The 8,302-nt window shown below is 49.3% G+C and overlaps 4 pseudogenes; all 4 read right to left on the bottom strand.

Moving 5' to 3' along the window:
• Nucleotides 1-239: 239 nt before the first annotated feature.
• Nucleotides 240-1,071, bottom strand: LOC147092410 (uncharacterized; annotated as a pseudogene).
• Nucleotides 1,072-1,878: 807 nt separating this feature from the next.
• LOC147092411 (uncharacterized) lies at nt 1,879-2,916 on the bottom strand (annotated as a pseudogene).
• Nucleotides 2,917-3,307: 391 nt separating this feature from the next.
• On the bottom strand, nt 3,308-6,065 carry LOC147092412 (uncharacterized; annotated as a pseudogene).
• Nucleotides 6,066-6,537: 472 nt separating this feature from the next.
• Nucleotides 6,538-7,416, bottom strand: LOC147092413 (uncharacterized; annotated as a pseudogene).
• Between the last annotated feature and the right edge of the window lie 886 nt (nt 7,417-8,302).

Genomic DNA, 8,302 nt, shown 5'->3' on the forward strand with positions numbered 1-8,302 from the left:
GGCAGAGAGATAATCAAAGCAATCAAAGGTGTGAATGGTTTCCAAACAGGTCAGTCAGGAAAACATTACATAAAAGAACAATGAGGTGGGGTCACATGTTGCAGATGCTGGGGTCTGTATGAAAAAAAACAGACAAAAAAACATTTTTTTTGCTGGAAATCACAGCAGGTCCGACCGCATCTGTGTAGAGAGAGCAACCAATGACGACTCGAGTCTGGATGACCCTACGTCAGGTGGGGTTACATGTAGCGTGACATGAACCCAAGATCCCGGTTGAGGCCATCCTCATGAGTGCGGAACTTGGCTATCAGTTTCTGCTCTACGATTTTGCGTTGTCGTGTGTCTCGAAGGTCGCCTTGGAGAATGCTTACCCGAAGATCGGAGGCTGAATGTCCTTGACTGCTGAAGTGTTCCCCGACTGGGAGGGAACACTCCTGCCTGGCGATTGTTGCGTGGTGTCCATTCATCCGTTGTCGAAGTGTCTGCATGGTCTCGCCGATGTTCCATGCTCCGGGGCATTCTTTCCTGCCACGTATGAGGTAGACAACGTTGGCCGAGTCACATGAGTAAGTACCATGTACCTGGTGGGTGGTGTCCTCACGTGTGATGATGATATCTGTGTTGATGATCTGTCATATCTTGCAGAGGTTGCCGTGGCTGGGTTGTGTGGTGTCGTGGTCGCTGTTCTCCTGAAAGCTGGGTAATTTGCTGCGAACGATGGTCTGTTCGAAGTTAGGCGGCTGTTTGAAGGCGAGTAGTGGAGGCGTGGGGATGGCCTTAGTGAGGTGTTCATCGTCATCGCTGACATGTTGAAGGCTGCGAAGAACATGGCGTAGTTTCTCCGCTCCGGGGAAGTACTGGACGATGAACGGTACTCTGTTGGTTGTGTCCCGTGTTTGTCTTCTGAGGAAGTCTATGCAATTTTTTGCTCTGGCCCTTCGGAATTGTCGATCGAAGGTTCGAGCGTCATATCCCATTCTTACGAGGGCGTCTTTCAGTGTCTGTAGGTGTCCATCGCGTTTCTCCTCGTCTGAGACAGATCCTGTGTATTCGCAGGGCTTGTCCATAGGGGATGGCTTCTTTAACGTGGTTAGTGTGCAAGCTGGAGAAGTGGAGCTTCCTGAGGTTGTCCGTGGGCTTGTGGTAGAGTGAAGTGCTGAGGTGTCTGTCTTTGATGGAGATTCGTGTGTCCAAGAATGAAAACGATTCTGAGGAGTAGTCCATGGTGAGTTTGATGGTGGGATGGAACTTGTTGATGTGATCATGTAGTCTTTTCAGTGATTCTTCGCCGTGGGTCCATAGGAAGAAAATGTAGTCGATGTATCTGGTGTATAGCATTGGTTGGACGTCCTGTGCAGCGAAGAAGCCTTGCTCGAACTTGTGCATGAAGATGTTGGCATATTGGGGTGCGAATTTTGTCCCCATGGCTGTTCCGTGTGTTTGGGTAAAGAACTGGTTGTCGAAGGTGAAGACATTGTGGTCAAGGATGAAGTGGATGAGTTGTAGGATGGCGTCTGGAGATTGGCTGTTGTTCGTGTTGAGTACTGAGGCTGTCGCAGCAATGCCGTCATCGTGGGGGATACTGGTGTAGAGTGCCGAGACGTCGATCGTGGTGAGGCGTGTTCCTGGTTCGACTTGTCCGTGGGTGCTGAGTTTCTGTAAGAGGACTGTAGTGTCGCGACAGAAGCTGGGGGTTCCCTGTCTGATGGGTTTCAGGATGTTCTTGACGTATCCAGAGAGGTTCTCACACAGGGTTCCGTTGCCTGATACGATAGGACGTCCGGGTGTGTTGGCTTTGTGTATCTTTGGGATGCAGTAGACGTCTCCCACGCGGGAAGTACATGGGATGAGAGTGCGTAGGATGCTTTGAAGGTCTGGATCGAAGCTCTTGATCTGTCTGTTGAGTTGGCATGTGTGTTCTTTGGTCGGATCTGTGGGTAACTGTCTGTAGTGTTCCTGGTTGTCCAGTTGTCGGTATGCTTCTTTGCAATGGTTCGTTCTGTTCTGTATGACGATGGCTCCTCCTTTGTCTACTGGTTTGATGATGATGTTGCGGTTGGTCTTGAGAGCGTGGATGGCGTTGTGTTGTGCTCGGGTTACATTCTGGACTATCTTCTGAGTGCGGCTGATGAACCTGGCGTTGATGCATCTACTGACAGCTTGAGCATACATGTCAAGCTTAGGGCAGCGACCCTCCGGAGGGGTCCGAATTGACTATTTCTTCTTCAGTTGCTGCACTGCAGATCCCTCTGTCTGCTGTTCCGGATCATTGGTTGTCTCATTGGGTTCGCTGCTGACATCTTGGGATTTGTGGAAGAATTCCCGGAGCCTCATTCTCCTGATGAATTCCTCTGTGTCTGCCGTGAGACCGATGGGGTCCATTTTGGTGGTGGGGCAGAAATTGAGCCCGCGGCTGAGAACTTCAATTTCGTCTGGTTGAAGGGTGTGGTCGGTCAAGTTGATGATGGACTTCCCTGTGGTTTCAACCGTGGTACCAGGGGAGGCTTGGTTGCTGCTGGTGGTGATGCCGAATTTCTCAAGCTTCCTGTTCCTGGTGTGCATGTAGGCAGTGTAGTTCCGTTGCCTCGTCTGTTTGGCGGTGTCTCCTAGCTGGTCTGCTGTGTCCTGAGCACAGGCTGAGAACATGGACTCTATCTTGGTTTCGAGTTTGCGGCGTCTGTTGTAGAGCTGGTGTACAAGATGGTTGAGGAGCGTGTGAGAGGTATGACGGCAGAGTCTCTCAGCGTAGTCTGTGTTGTAGGTCGACTTGAGTGGGTTCGTGATCTGTAGTCCTTTTGGGATATGGTCTGCTTTCTTGCATCTCTGTAGAAACTTGATGTCTGTGTCGATATGCACGACCTTCTTGGAGTTCCTCTCCACTTTTAGCCGGCAGTTTGTGGTGTCGATAGTAGCCATGGTGTGGAGATGCTGGTGTTGGACTGGGGTGGACAAATGTAAGAAGTCACACAACACCAGGTTATAGTCCAACAGTTTTATTTGAAATCACAAGCTTTCGGACCGCTGTTCCTTCATCAGGTGCAGTGGAGAGATGCATAAAGACACAGCTTACATAGTCAGAGAATAATGCCAGATGATTACAGGTAATCTTTCCAACTGCCATTTATCACACCTCGGCAGAGAGATAGTCACAGCAATCAAAGGTGTGAATGGTGTCCAAACAGGTCAGTCAGGAGAACATTACAGAAAAGAACAATAAGGTGGGGTCACAAGGGTTCAAATGTTGCAGATGCTGGGGTCTGTATGAAAAACATAAAACAGACAGAAAAAACATTTTTTTTGCTGGAAATCACAGCAGGTCCGGCCGAATCTGTGTACAGAGAACCAGCCAACGACGACTCGAGTATGGATGAACCTACGTCAGGTGGGGTTAGATGTAGCATGACATGAACCCAACATCCCGGTTGAGGCCGTCCTCATTAGTGCGGAGCTTGGTTATCAATTTCTGCTCTACGATTTTGCATTGTCGTGTGTCTCGAAGGCCGCCTTGGAGAATGCTTACCCGAAGATTGGTGGCTGGATTTCCTTGACTGCTGAAGTGTTCCACGACTGGGAGGGAACACTCCTGCCTGGCGATTGTTGTGCAGTGTCCGTTCATCCGTTGTTGCAGTGTCTGCATGGTCTCGCCGATGTACCCTGCTCCGGGGCATCATTTCCTGCAACGTATGAGGTAGACAACATTGGCCGAGTCACATGAGTATGTACCATGTACCTGGTGGGTCGTGTCCTCATGTGTGATGATGGTATCTGTGTTGATGATCTGTCATATCCTGCAGAGGTTGCCGTGGCTGGGTTGTGTGGTGTCGTGGTTGCTGTTCTCCTGAAAGCTGGGTAATTTGCTGCGAACGATGGTCTGTTCGAAGTTAGGCGGCTGTTTGAAGGCGAGTAGTGGAGGCGTGGGGATGGCCTTAGTGAGGTGTTCATCGTCATCGCTGACATGTTGAAGGCTGCGAAGAACATGGCGTAGTTTCTCCGCTCCGGGGAAGTACTGGACGATGAACGGTACTCTGTTGGTTGTGTCCCGTGTTTGTCTTCTGAGGAAGTCTATGCAATTTTTTGCTCTGGCCCTTCGGAATTGTCGATCGAAGGTTCGAGCGTCATATCCCATTCTTACGAGGGCGTCTTTCAGTGTCTGTAGGTGTCCATCGCGTTTCTCCTCGTCTGAGACAGATCCTGTGTATTCGCAGGGCTTGTCCATAGGGGATGGCTTCTTTAACGTGGTTAGGGTGCAAACTGGAGAAGTGGAGCTTCCTGAGGTTGTCCGTGGGCTTGTGGTAGAGTGAAGTGCTGAGGTGTCTGTCTTTGATGGAGATTCGTGTGTCCAAGAATGAAAACGATTCTGAGGAGTAGTCCATGGTGAGTTTGATGGTGGGATGGAACTTGTTGATGTGATCATGTAGTCTTTTCAGTGATTCTTCGCCGTGGGTCCATAGGAAGAAAATGTAGTCGATGTATCTGGTGTATAGCATTGGTTGGACGTCCTGTGCAGTGAAGAAGCCTTGCTCGAACTTGTGCATGAAGATGTTGGCATATTGGGGTGCGAATTTTGTCCCCATGGCTGTTCCGTGTGTTTGGGTAAAGAACTGGTTGTCGAAGGTGAAGACATTGTGGTCAAGGATGAAGTGGATGAGTTGTAGGATGGCGTCTGGAGATTGGCTGTTGTTCGTGTTGAGTACTGAGGCTGTCGCAGCAATGCCGTCATCGTGGCGGATACTGGTGTAGAGTGCCGAGACGTCGATCGTGGTGAGGCGTGTTCCTGGTTCGACTTGTCTGTGGGTGCTGAGTTTCTGTAAGAGGACTGTAGTGTCGCGACAGAAGCTGGGGGTTCCCTGTCTGATGGGTTTCAGGATGTTCTTGACGTATCCAGAGAGGTTCTCACACAGGGTTCCGTTGCCTGATACGATAGGACGTCCGGGTGTGTTGGCTTTGTGTATCTTTGGGATGCAGTAGACGTCTCCCACGCGGGAAGTACATGGGATGAGAGTGCGTAGGATGCTTTGAAGGTCTGGATCGAAGCTCTTGATCTGTCTGTTGAGTTGGCATGTGTGTTCTTTGGTCGGATCTGTGGGTAACTGTCTGTAGTGTTCCTGGTTGTCCAGTTGTCGGTATGCTTCTTTGCAATGGTCCGTTCTGTTCTGTATGACGATGGCTCCTCCTTTGTCTACTGGTTTGATGATGATGTTGCGGTTGGTCTTGAGAGCGTGGATGGCGTTGTGCTGTGCTCGGGTTACATTCTGGACTATCTTGTGAGTGCGGCTGATGAATCTGGCGTTGATGCATCTACTGACAGCTTGAGCATACATGTCAAGCTTAGGGCAGCGACCCTCCGGAGGGGTCCGAATTGACTATTTCTTCTTCAGTTGCTGCACTGCAGATCCCTCTGTCTGCTGTTCCGGATCATTGGTTGTCTCATTGGGTTCGCTGCTGACATCTTGGGATTTGTGGAAGAATTCCCGGAGCCTCATTCTCCTGATGAATTCCTCTGTGTCTGCCGTGAGACCGATGGGGTCCATTTTGGTGGTGGGGCAGAAATTGAGCCCGCGGCTGAGAACTTCAATTTCGTCTGGTTGAAGGGTGTGGTCGGTCAAGTTGATGATGGACTTCCCTGTGGTTTCAACCCTGGTACCAGGGGAGGCTTGGTTGCTGCTGGTGGTGATGCCGAATTTCTCAAGCTTCCTGTTCTTGGTGTGCATGTAGGCAGTGTAGTTCCGTTGCCTCGTCTGTTTGGCGGTGTCTCCTAGCTGGTCTGCTGTGTCCTGAGCACAGGCTGAGAACATGGACTCTATCTTGGTTTCGAGTTTGCGGCGTCTGTTGTAGAGCTGGTGTACAAGATGGTTGAGGAGCGTGTGAGAGGTATGACGGCAGAGTCTCTCAGCGTAGTCTGTGTTGTAGGTCGACTTGATTGGGTACGTGATCTGTAGTCCTTTTGGGATATGGTCTGCTTTCTTGCATCTCTGTAGAAACTTGATGTCTGTGTCGATATGCACGACCTTCTTGGAGTTCCTCTCCACTTTTAGCCGGCAGTTTGTGGTGTCGATAGTAGCCATGGTGTGGAGATGCCGGTGTTGGACTGGGGTGGACAAATGTAAGAAGTCACACAACACCAGGTTATAGTCCAACAGTTTTATTTGAAATCACAAGCTTTCGGACCGCTGTTCCTTCATCAGGTGCAGTGGAGAGATGCATAAAGACACAGCTTACATAGTCAGAGAATAATGCCAGATGATTACAGGTAATCTTTCCAACTGCCATTTATCACACCTCGGCAGAGAGATAGTCACAGCAATCAAAGGTGTGAATGGTGTCCAAACAGGTCAGTCAGGAGAACATTACAGAAAAGAACAATAAGGTGGGGTCACAAGGGTTCAAATGTTGCAGATGCTGGGGTCTGTATGAAAAACATAAAACAGACAGAAAAAACATTTTTTTTGCTGGAAATCACAGCAGGTCCGGCCGAATCTGTGTACAGAGAACCAGCCAACGACGACTCGAGTATGGATGAACCTACGTCAGGTGGGGTTAGATGTAGCATGACATGAACCCAACATCCCGGTTGAGGCCGTCCTCATTAGTGCGGAGCTTGGTTATCAATTTCTGCTCTACGATTTTGCATTGTCGTGTGTCTCGAAGGCCGCCTTGGAGAATGCTTACCCGAAGATTGGTGGCTGGATTTCCTTGACTGCTGAAGTGTTCCACGACTGGGAGGGAACACTCCTGCCTGGCGATTGTTGTGCAGTGTCCGTTCATCCGTTGTTGCAGTGTCTGCATGGTCTCGCCGATGTACCCTGCTCCGGGGCATCATTTCCTGCAACGTATGAGGTAGACAACATTGGCCGAGTCACATGAGTATGTACCATGTACCTGGTGGGTCGTGTCCTCATGTGTGATGATGGTATCTGTGTTGATGATCTGGCATTTCTTGCAGAGGTTGCCGTGGCAGGGCTGTGTGGTGTCGTGGTCGCTGTTCTCCTGAAAGCTGGGTAATTTTCTGCAAACGATGGCCTGTTTGAGGTTAGGCAGCTGTTTGAAGGCGAGTAGTGGAGGTGTGGGGATGGCCTTAGCGAGGTGTTCATCGTCATCGATGACATGTTGAAGGCTGCGAAGAACATGGCGTAGTTTCTCCTCTCCGGGGAAGTACCGGACGACGAAGGGTACTCTGTTGGTTGTGTCCCGTGTTTGTCTTCTGAGGAAGTCAATGCGATTTTTTGCTGTGGCCCGTCGGAACTGTCAATCGATGAGTCGAGCGTCATATCCCGTTCTTACGAGGGCATCTTTCAGCGTCTGTAGGTGTCCATCACGTTCCTCCTCGTCAGAGCAGTTTCTGTGTATTCGCAGGGCTTTTCCATAGGGGATGGCTTCTTTAACGTGGTTAGGGTGGAAGCTGGAGAAGTGGAGCATCCTGAGGTTGTCTGCGGGCTTGCAGTAGAGTGAAGTGCTGAGGTGTCCGTCTTTGATGGAGATTCTTGTGTCCAAGAATGAAACCGATTCTGAGGAGTAGTCCATGGAATTTGATGGTGGGATGGAACTTGTTGATGTTATCGTGTAGTCTTTTCAGTGATTCTTCGCTGTGGTTCCATAGGAAGAAAATGTCATCGATGTATCTGGTGTATAGCATTGGTTGGAGGTCTTGTGCAGCGAAGAAGTCTTGCTCGATCTTGTGCATGAAGATGTTAATTTGTTTAGAATGATCAAAAATAGAGGTGTTTAAGAAGTACTTCGAATTGATTTGATAAAGAGAAGGGAATCAGAGAGGAGACGAATTCTGTTGTACTTGAGAGTGAGATGAGTGATATTATGATGGTTATAAGAAAATTTTTAGATACGTAAGCAAAATTCAGCCAAAGAGCCAGGACCTCCACAGCCCTCTGGGGTAGAGCATTTCAAAGATTCACCACCTTCTGACTGAAGAAATTTCTCCTTATCTCATTCCGAAATGGCTGATTTCTTATCATGAGACTGCGACCCTTGGTTCTAGACTCCCCAGCCAGGGGAAACATCCTCTCTGCATCTACCCTGTCAAGACCTGTAAGAATTTTGCATGTTTCAATCAGATCACCACTCATTCTTCTAAACTCTAGAGAAGCTAAGCCTAGACTCAATCTCTCCTTATAGGACAATACCCCCATCCCAGGAGCCAGTCTGGTGAACCTTTGTTGAACTCCCTCTTTTGCACGTATATCCTTCCTTCGGTAAGGGGACCAAAACTGTTCACAATACTCCAGGTGTGGACTCACCAGGGCCCTATATAATTGCTATAAGACTTCTTTAATCTTATACCCAAATC

The sequence above is a fragment of the Somniosus microcephalus genome, unplaced genomic scaffold (assembly GCF_052327205.1).
Source record: "Somniosus microcephalus isolate GS21.2 unplaced genomic scaffold, FLI_Smic_1.0 unresolved_chr2, whole genome shotgun sequence".
NCBI classification, from domain to species: Eukaryota; Metazoa; Chordata; class Chondrichthyes; order Squaliformes; family Somniosidae; genus Somniosus; species Somniosus microcephalus.